Source organism: Musca domestica, unplaced genomic scaffold (assembly GCF_030504385.1).
Source record: "Musca domestica strain aabys unplaced genomic scaffold, Musca_domestica.polishedcontigs.V.1.1 62, whole genome shotgun sequence".
NCBI classification, from domain to species: domain Eukaryota; kingdom Metazoa; phylum Arthropoda; class Insecta; order Diptera; family Muscidae; genus Musca; species Musca domestica.
In genome coordinates this window covers 707,315-719,336 of record NW_026712369.1, presented here as the reverse complement: position 1 = coordinate 719,336, position 12,022 = coordinate 707,315, and the positions used below count along the sequence as shown (strand labels likewise).

Here is a 12,022-nt window from a genome sequence, read left to right as displayed (position 1 = left end):
AATAAAAAAGGAAATTAAATGTAACTACTTATAACGGCTTGAACAAAATGCACTGGCGTCGTACAAAGTAGTTGTCAACTCGGTAATATTAAATGCACTGCGAGAGAGTTGTCTGTTATAAATTCCCCTATTCCGTAATTAGCTCTCTTTCTCTCCCTTGTTCTCATTACATTTCTTAATGGAATTTCTGTTTCATTCTCGTACTTTTTTTTGGGCTATAAGAGAGAAAGAGAGGCCAATGTTTTGCAATGATGCCATGGGTGTGTGTGTGCGTTCGTGTATGTGTAAAGTCTTTGGTATTTAGGAATCAAACAATAAAAGGAAATTAAGAAGGCATTAACCGCTGTTTGAGGCGCAGTTGCAGCACAACAAAACGAATAAACAAAAAAAAACAAACGTTGACATTCCTGCTGCCAACGTTGACTGCTATTTTGCCAACGCCGCCGCTTTTGTGTAGCATTCGGAGCCAGACAGACTATTATTAAAAGTAGTATCTCCTCTGTTGTTGTTATTGTTATACTTGGTCGATATTTGTTGTTGTCGTTGTTCTTCGGCTGAGTATGCGGCATGTACAACTACTAGAAGAAGAAGACAACGACGACGACGAAGTACAAAATGAAGAGTTCATTCGTTCGTTGTTTGGTGTTTTTTCTTTTTTTTTTTGAAGTACATATTTTGATTGAAATTCACAGTGGGTCATGGGGGATTTTAAATGGGAAATGTGTAAAGGGTGTTAATATTTAAAATTAAAGTTATATGGAAATAAAAACAATAATAATAAAATTAATATATAAATAATAAAAAAATAAAATAAAAAGGTAAAAAACAAATAAAAATGGGTGAAGCTAATAAAATAACTGTAAACTACCAAAATAAAATAAATAACAATTGAAAATAATATAATAGAAAATAAGTGAAAAATAACTCGGAAGGTAACTGAATACGGGCACAACGCCACAAAATGGATCTGCATTAAAAATCTACGCTCTGAGTAACCAACCAATCAAAGTCAAAACAATTGGAAAATGTTGCCATAACTAAAATCAAGGAGCTAAATCAAAACGTGGATCCGAGGAGGTTTTTCAGCATTTTGGGGGAAATAAATGGAAAATGTTATTAAATTATGGGAACTACACCAAAAAATGGACCCGACAATCCAGAGCTCTCTAACAAATTGCAAAGCTCTGTCTTAAGTCTCACAAAGTGTAGCTCAAAATGTTTGAGTCACTTTTGTGAATGGTTAAGGACAAAATACCTAAAAAGAGTTGGGCCAGAAAATGCTCTCAAATCCACCATATACCCATCATTTTAAAAGTGGTTCCAATGGTATGGTAAGGGTATGAGAATTTTTTTTATATTGACACAAATGGAGCCATATTGGAAATTCAACTTTTTGAAGTTTTTTGGGGATTAAAAATTTTCAGCAATAAGAACGCTGTCTTTCCTATAAAACCGTTTCGATTAAAATTTTACGTCGATTTGTTACCTTCCATTGGAATACGAATTTTCATACACTTTAAAATGATACCCATATTAACTAAACTCGGTTCAACAAAACCGGTTATGAACCGGTTCATGGGGACAAATTTTCGGTTCACATAACCCAGTACTTTCCTCAAAAAGACACAATCATTTATTCAGAAATTGCAGACACTTTAAAATGTTTAGCAGAACCGGGTCTATACCTGTGGCCAAACTTATGGCGAATAATCGATTTTCTTGTGAAATTCCGAATCGGGTAGAAATTTCGGACCATTTGTGATCTTTCATGGGATAGGAATTTTTATATACACAAAAATGATATTTAGATTTTTGAACTCGGTTCAAGAAAACCGGTAATGAACCGGCTTTTGTTGTCAAATTTTCGGTTCACGTAACCGGATGCGGTTCTCAAGAATACTTATGATCATTCAGTGTTTCAGGAATATCATGCACTTTAAAATAATACCCATATTTTTAAATTCTATTCAAAAAAAACCGATTATAAACCGGTTTCTGTGCCCAAATTCTCAATTCACATAACAGGGCACATTTTTCAAGAATATTTATCATCATTTATTGATTGAGAAATATTATCCGCTTTAAAATGATACCCATATTGCCCGGTGTAACAGAACCGGTTATGAACCGGTTTTCGTTGCCAAATTTTCGGTTCACATTACCGGATACGTTTCTCAAGAATAATTATGATCATTTATTGGTTCACAAATGTCAGGCACTTTAAAGTAGTACCGATATTATTAAATTCGGTTCAATATAATCGTTTATGAACCGGTTTTGGTGGTCAAATTGTCGGTTAATATAACCGGGTACGTTTGTAAAGAATATTTATGATCATTCAGTGGTTCAGGAATAGCAAACGCTTTAAAATGACACCCATATTGTTAAACTAGGATAAACAAAACCGGTTTTGGGGAGCCCAACTTTCGGTTCACATAACCGGGAACGTTTCTCAAGAATAATTATGATCATTCAGTGGTTCAGGAATAGCAAACACTTTAAAATGATAAAAATATTTTAAACTCGGTTCTAAAAAAAAACCGGTTCTGACGATCAAACTTTCGGTTCACATAACCGGGTACCTTTTTCAAAAACATTCATGACAATTTATTGGTTCAGAAATGTCGTACAATCTAAAATGATACCCATATGGTTAAACTTGGATAAACAAAACCGGTTTTGACGGTCAAATTTTCGGTTAACATAACCAAGTACGTTTCTTAAGAATACTTATGATCATTCAGTGGTTAAGAAACAGCATACGCTTTAAAATGACACCCATATTGTTTAACTAGGATAAACAAAACCCGATTATGAACCGGTTTTGAAGGCCAACTTTTCGGTTCACATAACCGGGTACGTTTCTCAAGAATATTCATGATCATTCATTGGTTCAGATATGTCATACACTTTGAAATGTTCAACAGAAACGGGTCTAAAATCCGGTTATGAACCGGTTTTGCGTCAATCTTTCGGTTTACATAAGCTGGTACGTTGCTTAAGAATTTTTATAATCATTTATTAGTTGAGAAATATCAAAATGATGCCGATATTTTTAAAACTCGGTTCAAAAAACCCGGTTCTGGTGGTCAAACTTTCGGTTCACATAACCGGGTATGTTTCCCAAAAATACTAATAATTATTCAGTGGATCAGAAACTTTAATATGATTCCCATATTGAAACTCGGTCTAACAAAACCGGTTATGAACCGGTTTTTGTGGCCAAATTTCCGGTTCACATAACCGGTTACGTTTTTTAAGAATATTTATAATAATACACCACTTTGAAATGATAAAATGATTGTTAAAATCGGTTCAAAAAAACCCGGTTATGAACCGGTTTTGTTCGTGAATTTTTAGTGCAAATAACCGGAAAAACACCTCGCCTTAAACAGCTTAAAAATCGCAATCCCAAAAAATTACCATTGAAAAAAAAAATAATAATTTGTAATTTGAACTAAAATTTCCACTGTACACCAAAATTTAGGTACACTTTTTTCGCCCACTGTGTAAATATGCCATTTTAGAAAAATATTTTGTGGCCTTAATATCCGTGTCTCTCACTTCTATCCCATGATGAATGCAAGTGCATTAGATTTTTTTATGTTATGGAATCACTGTGCGCTCTTTTTTGCCCAAGAAGAGAGATGTGTGTGTGTGTTGTGTTCCTCACTGTGAGTTTGCCTCTCTGTGTGCAGGCAAGTTGTTTGCGAGTGTATATGCGTGTGTGTGTGCGTTGGGGTAAAAATGTGTATTTGCGGCTTTTGTTTTTTTTTTTTTTGCTTCTTCTTTGGAACTTTGCTTGCATTGCGTAGTATTTATTTTTGTAAGCTTCTTTTTCTACGCGCTAAACTCACGCACACACACACACACTTTTTTGCAAATATTCTGAGAGAAAACTCGTCTGGGTTTCCCTGTATTTTATGAAATGATTGATTTAAGAAAAAAAAAAGAAGACACAAATGGGTAAAAAATAGGCGCGTTAAAGTAAGAAGAAGAAAACCCAAAGACCGCAGCAATGAACCAATGTAGAGAGGCCACCAGCCAGACAGTCCGACAAAACAGAACAAGAAATTTACGCACATAAACATGATGAAGCAGTCAGCCACAACAACAATAAAAAAAATAAACAGAATAACACAACAACAGATTGCCAGCAGCCATGGTGGCTTTGTTGGCTGAATTTTACTGACTGACAGTCAATGCAGACGTCGGGGCGTAATTTATGGTTGTGTGGATGTGTTTATGTTTTTGGTTTGCTTTGCCGTTGAAGTTTTTTTCGTCTTCAACGGATTTCAAGAGGAAGTGCAGGATGGTGGGTAAATGGTTGGTGGTGGTGGCAGCGGAACCACAGCAGAAGCAGCAGCGGAGTAAAGTACTTGCGGGACGGCGGACATGGAAAGAAAAAATAACAACAACAACGCCATGGCAAAAAATAATGTATGAACCCAACTATGGGCAACAACAACAACAAAACATTGAAGAGAAGTACACAAACACTTTTCTACTCGCACAACACCGACAACCGCAGCAACAACAACAACTACGACATGAAGAATTTTGGGGAGATACATAAAAAAGACGAATTTTTATTAAATTCGGTTTTTGTTGTTGTTATTTTTGTATAGAGAAAATAAAAATTAGAATGAAAGAAGGTGTGGAAGGGATGGAAGAAAAATAAAATACGCAATTTTTTTTTTGCCATGTCATGGTTGAAGAATTTTTATAGATTTTTTTTGAGACTTACATTTTTGATTTTTCCAAAAAAATATTTTCGAAATTTTCACTTGATGATGCCCTGAAAGATTTTCATTACAACTTTCACACTGGCGGATGGGGAGTTTTTTTCTTTTTCCACAATTTCGCTTGAAGAGGGAGGGAAAAAGTATTTTTGTTTTTCAAAACCGAATTTTCAATACATCTTTTTTTCACGTTTTATTTCTTTGTGTTACGTTTTTTTTTTTTTTGCTTCACTTCTGTTTGCCACAACTTGTTTGTGTTTGTTATTTACCGTTATGGGCCGAGAGAAGAAGAAAATGTCTACCACTTAGAAAATGTTTCTTTACACAATTTTTTCTTTGCACTGGTGTTTTCTTTTTTTAATTGATGTTTATTTTTCACTTTTGTTTCGTTAGTTTTGGAGAAAAATAAAATGTCAAAATTTCTTCCTTTTTTTTGGCAAATTTTTGTTTTTATTATTTTTTCACTTTTCCAGAGCAACAACACACAAACCGGACAAAACAAAATAAAAGAATCGTTTGTGGTGGAGAGTTAGACTGGCTGGTTAGTTCAATGGTTGGGTTGTTCGTCGTTGTTGTGTTATCTTTCAGCGGCGCACCAACAAACGCGTGCAGATGTATCAAGCGTTCGATTCAAACGAATTCAGGAAAATGAAATACAACAGCCAACAACCACCACTACTCAACGGCAAAATATCACACAAACCAACACACGCACGCACATACAACGGGGAGAGGCACCTTTGTTTCATTTTGATTTCATTTCGTTTCACATGCTTCCCATAGTGTTTTGCCTTTTCTCCTCCACAATACACACTCTCTCTCACACGGTTTCAATGAGACCCCCTTGTTTTGCAGTGTTGCCACATTATATTTAGTATTAAAATGTTGCCGGCATCTTGTTGCAATGACAAATTTACCACTAAAGTAGGGGAAAATGTGTAAACATTGAAAGAGAGAGAGAGCGAAAAAATGGTTTCAGTAATGCCAATTGAGCGATTTTTTTGTTTTGGTGTGAAATAACAAGCATTGAGAACAATGAATATTGAAAGAGAAGGAAAAGAAGACAACAAATGAAAACATGTTTCAGAAACAATATTTCAGTGAAAGAGAAAGAGCGCATGGAAACATTGTTGCAGTAATGGCAATTATGCGTTTTTTTTAACATTGGAAATAAGGAAAAACATCATATTACTGGTGTTAATTGATGTTTTTGCAAAATATAAAGCAACATTATTATAAATAACAGTGTGTTTTAACAAATATTTGTACACAGACAAATGAATGTAACATGGCAGAAGAATACAGGTAGATGCATCAACGCTTGGGAGCATTGATATGTGAAAATATTTTAAATGTTTTTTTTTTTTTTTTTAATGTAAGTAGATTTTTATATGTTTTCTTATGCGACATCATTCAGAGGTTATTATAATTCATGTTTTTCAACAATTTTTACAAATTTAAATATTTTTTCATTCAACATTTTCAATTCCAAAATTGGTTTGACAGTTCATTGTCTCAGCAGCTGTGTCGATCGATGCGTCTACCTATATTCTTCTACCATGGAATGTATAGACAATGAAATGTTGTTTATTTTTATCCAGATGAATGCTGATTTAGATGATGCCGACTTAGGGTGGGAATACATAAAGCGAATATTTGGCTGGCTTAAGTCATCGGCTGGCTTCTTCGCAGGGGAGCAAAGGAGTTTTAGGTTGACTTAGTTCGATTTTTGGCTCTTTTGTTTATTTTCGAAGAAGCCAGCCAAAAATGACTTAAGCCAGCCAAATAAGCGCTTTATGTGTTACCACCTTTAGTCATTCGGCCAAGTCGACTTCGAAAAAAACTTTTTTTTCGATTTTTAAGAATTATTTATTTTTTAAGAAATATTTTATTTGTTTTATGGAATAGTGGGAACACTGACTAATATCCTACAGTGTTAAAATATATATATTTTTTTAAGATTTTAATGACTTCAATATTTTCACTCAAAGAAGTTTTAGGTTGACTTAGTTCGATTTTTGGCCCTAGGCTCTTTTGTTCATTTTCGAAGAAGCCAGCCAAAAATGACTTAAGCCAGCCAAATAAGCTTTTTATGTATTTCCACCTATAGTGATTCGACCAACTCGACTTCGAAGAAACATTTTTTCGATTTTTAAGAATTATTTATTTTTTAAGAAATATTTTATTTGTCTTATAGAAAAGTGGGAACACTGACTAATATCCTACAGTGTTAAAATATTTTTTTTAAGATTTTAGTGACTTCAATATTTTTACTTAAACCCCCCAGAGAACGACATCTTCTGATCTGAATTTTTTCGAAGATAAGCGGTGTGACCATTTTTTTCGTCGTGGATAAAAATCAGATGGCTATCAGTAGGCTTTTGCATAGTCAAAATGCTGAGACTTAGCTACTCGACCTACTCGACTTTGAAAAAGCATTTCTTCTTTTTTTATGAATTATTAATTTTTTTAAGAATTATTTATTTTTTAAAAATTAATTATTTTTTAAGAATTTTGTATTTTACCCTACACCACAGGGTGGCCAGGTTATTATGTCTTTGTGTATTTGTTTGTGACAGGTAAAAGGATACGAGATTGGACCACAGTTCCTTTTGATGATCTGTATAGAATCACATTCTGCGTCGATTTATGCATGTCCCTCCGTCCGTCCGTCTGTCTGTCCAAGTACAGGTCGCATTTATTGCCGGATCCAAATGAAATTTTGCACAAGTCATTTGTTTGACCCAAGGACAAGCCCTATCGAAATTGAAGACAATCGTTCAAAATTTAGATGATGCTAAACCAAACAATAGGTAATCCAACTAAGTTGGAGTTCTCTAAATTAAAAAAATTTCAGAGGTATGGTATGGTTTCAAATTGTCCCGAAGCCTGGTGTCAGTCAAGGCATTGCTGTGTACGAGTGTTGGCGGACAATCCAATCCAAAAGTTAATAAAGTGACCAACGATGTTGGTTAACTTGGAAAAAGTCAGAGACAAAGCAGCTTGGTTGGTCAACAACTTGGGTTAGAAAGAGGACGCCATCAGAAAATAAATCTTCAGTCCGATCTCTATCTTCTTTATAACAGATCTTGTTTTCGAGAGAATTATTGAGATGTAACAAGTCTGAAAGGATGCTCAGATGCTCATTTCGCATTTTATGAGCCTCATGGATATTGAAAATTTTGACCCCTTTTTTTTGGGGGGAGGGGGGAGAGGTTTCAGAAGGAGTGGACCCATGTATCCATCCAATTTTTACAGTAGATCTTGTGTTAGTAGAAATAATGGGATGTGTGAAATATGAAGACAATCGGATGCTTATTACGGATTTTATAATAGTTTTGGTTATTCAAAACTTTGACCCTTTGTGGGGAAGGTACCAGAAGAAATGGTCCGATCTCTACCATCTTTATAACAGATCAAGTGTTGATGGAAATATTGAGATGTACCAAGTCTGGAATGGAATCGAATGTTAGTTTTGCGTTTTATCAGCTTCATGGATATTCAAAATGTTGGCTCTTTGTGGGGGAGGTATAAGAAGTAGAGGGCCTATATGTACCATCGTCACACCAGATTTAGGGTTAATAAAAATATTTTGTTGTGTGTAATTTGAAGTTATAATTATTCAAAATTTTGAAACTTTGTGGGGGAAGTACTTGATGGAGTGCAGCGATATTGCCCATTTTCGCACCTGTCCTAGCACTGATGCAAATGTTAGGATTTGCAAAGTTGGAGCAAAATCGAATAATCCTTCCTCTTTCTGTGCAGTAAATAATTTAATATGCAAATGTTGACATTTTGTGGGGGAGGTAGCAGAAGGAGTTGGCCGATATTGCCCATCTCCGAACTCGATCTTATTTTGGCAATAATATTACAATGTAACAAGTTTGGACGAAATCGGATTCTCCCTTCGACAGTTATCGTGCACACCAGCCAGACAGACGGACGAACGGACATCTCTATATCAACTTCAAATGTCCTGAAACGGATTTGGTCCAAAGAGACCTAGGGTCTAAAACCGTTTTTCGATGAGGCACGTTTTGGTAGTATCAAATGATATATACCCTATCTAGCCCATACAGCTGAGGGTATAACTAGCCATATTGCTAAGACATGATCGAAGCCCGAAATTAAAAAAATGAGCTCGGGGTAAAGCCTTTGAAATTCCAAAATGTGCAAGATCTTACACCGCAACAGAAAGAAAATAGACTCAAAAGAGCTAAAGAGTTGCTTCACTTGGCTGAAAGTGGTGAACTGCCGAATTTGGTTTTCTCTCTCTCTCCGATGAGAGAAGATTCGTTGTCCAGCGGTTTGTAAACAAACAAAATGATCGTGTTTACTTGCCAAAGAGGTCAGCTGAAAATGTGCACCTTCGGTTGGCCACCAGAACAGAACTCAAGCGCCGGCCATGGTGATGGTGTGGGCCGCCATAACAGCCGATGGTCGTTCTCCGCTCGTATTAATCGACTGTGGCATCAGAATAAATGCCGAATATTATCGCGTAAATATTCTGGAGGGTGTACTAAAGCTTGGGCACGCAAAAATTTTGGACGCAGACCTTAGACATTTCAACAGGACTCAGCACCATCGCACACAGCACGCGCCAGCCAAGAATGGTTATAAAATGAGGTTCCTCGTTTCATTTGCAGCGCACAATGGCCACCAAAATCTTCGGATACCAATCCGTTGGATTATTGTGTCTGGAGTATTTTGGAAAGCAAGGTTGGCACCAAAAAAAAAAAAAAAAAAAAAAAAAAAAAAAAACCAAGTGTCGATCACCTCAAACAAGCGCTTCGCCGGAAATGGATCGAAAATACCGCAGAGCAACATTCGGACAGCGTGTGACGATGGTTTCATTGGCCGTCTGAAGGCCATACGTCGTGCCAAAGGTGACCAATTCGAACAAATCTAAACTTATTCTAAAATTTGATGCTATTTCGGACATTTTTGCTTTCATTGAAGGAAATTAAAAAAAAAAATGTAAAAATTATGGTCTTTGACAAAGGTGACCAATTCAAACAAATCTAAACTTATTCTAAAATTTGATGCTATTTCCGACATGTTTTAAAAATTACGGCCTTTGAATTTGTTGCAGTTTTTTATTTCACATTGTATATGGGTTCGCATCTAACATTTTTCCCTAAATTGTTCATTTTTTATTCCGTGAATGGAGAAGATGATCCTTCAATAAATAGCACAGGTGAGGGGTTATCTTCTTTTCGATCTTTAAAGGTGTAGAAAACAAGCTTCCCTTTCCCATAGTTTGTAGTTCAAGGTTCTAAATTGGGATTTTACTTTTGGAAAACCTTTAGGAAAATAGAGATAAATTTCGAATCAATAATTTATGGCAACCAAAAAAAAAAAACGTCAATCTCTTTTGCCCTCTTTAGACATATTCTAACACGTTTTCCCCAAATTCTTGATTTTCAATCAGTGAATGGAGAGGATCGTCTTTCTCGTCTTTAATAAACAACACAGGTTAGCGATCTTCTTCTTTTTGATCCTTAAAGCGGTAGAAAACAGGCTTCTCATATCTACATTTTATAGTTCCAGAATCTAAAATGAAGTTTTACTTTTAGAAATCTTTGATGGAGAGTCTTAGGAAAATGGACAAATTTTCGAAACAATATTTGTGGCAAATAAAAAACCCTTCAACCTCTTTAGCTCTCTTTAGACATCTTCACACATTTTCCCCAAATCCTTGATTTTTTATTCACTGAATGGAGAAGATGATCCTTCAACAAATAGGACCGGTAAGTGATATCTTCTTTTCGATCCTAAAAGTTGTAGAAAATAGGCTTCCCATTTTCATATTATTGTTGTTCCAGGATCTAAACTGGGATTTAATTTTTGGAAATCCTTTATGGAGAGCCTAAGGAAAATAAAAATAAATTTCGAATCAACAATTTATGGCAACTAAAAACAAAGATGTCAATCTCTTTAGCTCTCTTTAGACATATTTAAACATTTTTCCCCAGAATCTTGATTTTAAATCAGTGAATGGACAGTATCGTCTTTCTCGTCTTTAACAAACAACACAGGTTAGCGATCTTTGATCCTTAAAGCTGTAGAAAAGAGGCTTCTCACATCTACATTTTGTAGTTCCAGAATCTAAAATGAAATTTTACTTTTAGAAATCTTTGATGGAGAAAAATTTTCGAAACAATATTTGTGGCAAATGACATAGCTCTCTTTAGACATTTTCTAACATATTTTCCCAAATCCTTGATTTTATTCAGTAAATGGAGTGATATCTTCTTTTCGATCCTTAAAACTGTAGAAAACAGTCTTCCCTTTCCCATATTTTGTAGTTCAAGGGTCTAAACTGGGATTTTACTTTCAGAAATCCTTTATGGAGAGCCCTAGGAAAATAGAGATAAATTTCGAATCAATAATTTATGGCAACTAAAAAAAAACATCAACCTTTAGACAAAAAGGAAATATTTGTTGTCTTACAAAATCCCTGAACAATGCGGGCCAAGCTAACCAAAACACTAAGCATGGCCATCATTATTATCATCATCATCATCATCCTGAGCATTCCAAAGAAGGAATGAAAAAAAGTAGCCCCCAACGCAGCAGCAGCAGAGGCAACAGTGACAAAGAACAGCAGTTCAGCTCAGCTCAGCAGCAGCAGCAGTAGTAGTGGCTCATAAACCAAACAACATTGTAGAGATGAAAATTGCAGTAATGTTACTGCCATGCCCCAATGGGGTGGTGGTGGTATGGAGAAATCCCTTGCTGACAATCTGGCGAAAAAAAGAGGAAGAAAATTTCAGCACATAAAAAATACAGTGTTTTACCCATTCAAATACAGCAACAACACCAACAACAATACCACCTCTTATGGCTCACCGTATAAAAATGCCATACAATGTGTGTGGAGGATGAAGACAACGAAAAAAAAAAACAAGGATACTATTTTTTTTCTCCTATACGGTCAAGGACACGCCCAGTTATAGCAGAAGGCAATATGAAACGAACACCAGCAACAGAACCAAAGCAGAAGACAAAGACGAAGTAGGTAGTAATAATAACAACAGCAACAGCAAAACAGAAAAAATAAACGATGAGCTTAAATGAGCTACTACTTGTGCTGGAGACGACAATGAACGAGGAACGACACAGATGTGAATGTTGTTGATGGTGATGATGATGATGTTGACAAGAATGATGTGTGGTTGTGGTTAGCTAGCATTCCCTGCTGGCTGCTGCTCCTGCCCATGCTGCTGCCGCCTCTAAGTACTTGGACATTTTTCTATCCTAAAAAAATGAGTTAGGAA

The 12,022-nt window shown here is 35.6% G+C and overlaps 1 protein-coding gene across 3 annotated transcripts in view; it reads right to left on the bottom strand.

Annotated features, from left to right (window-relative positions):
* LOC101897747 (DNA-binding protein RFXANK) overlaps nt 1-12,022 on the bottom strand; it is an 87,901-nt gene that overhangs the window by 57,159 nt on the left and 18,720 nt on the right. The window contains exon 4 of one of the 3 annotated variants that reach the window (XR_002194479.2): nt 11,373-11,488. The exons of the other annotated variants lie outside the window; for them this stretch is intronic. The gene's annotated coding sequence lies outside the window, so the exon portion shown is untranslated. Of the gene's footprint in view, nt 1-11,372; nt 11,489-12,022 lie in introns of those variants that run through there. 3 annotated transcript variants of the gene reach the window in all.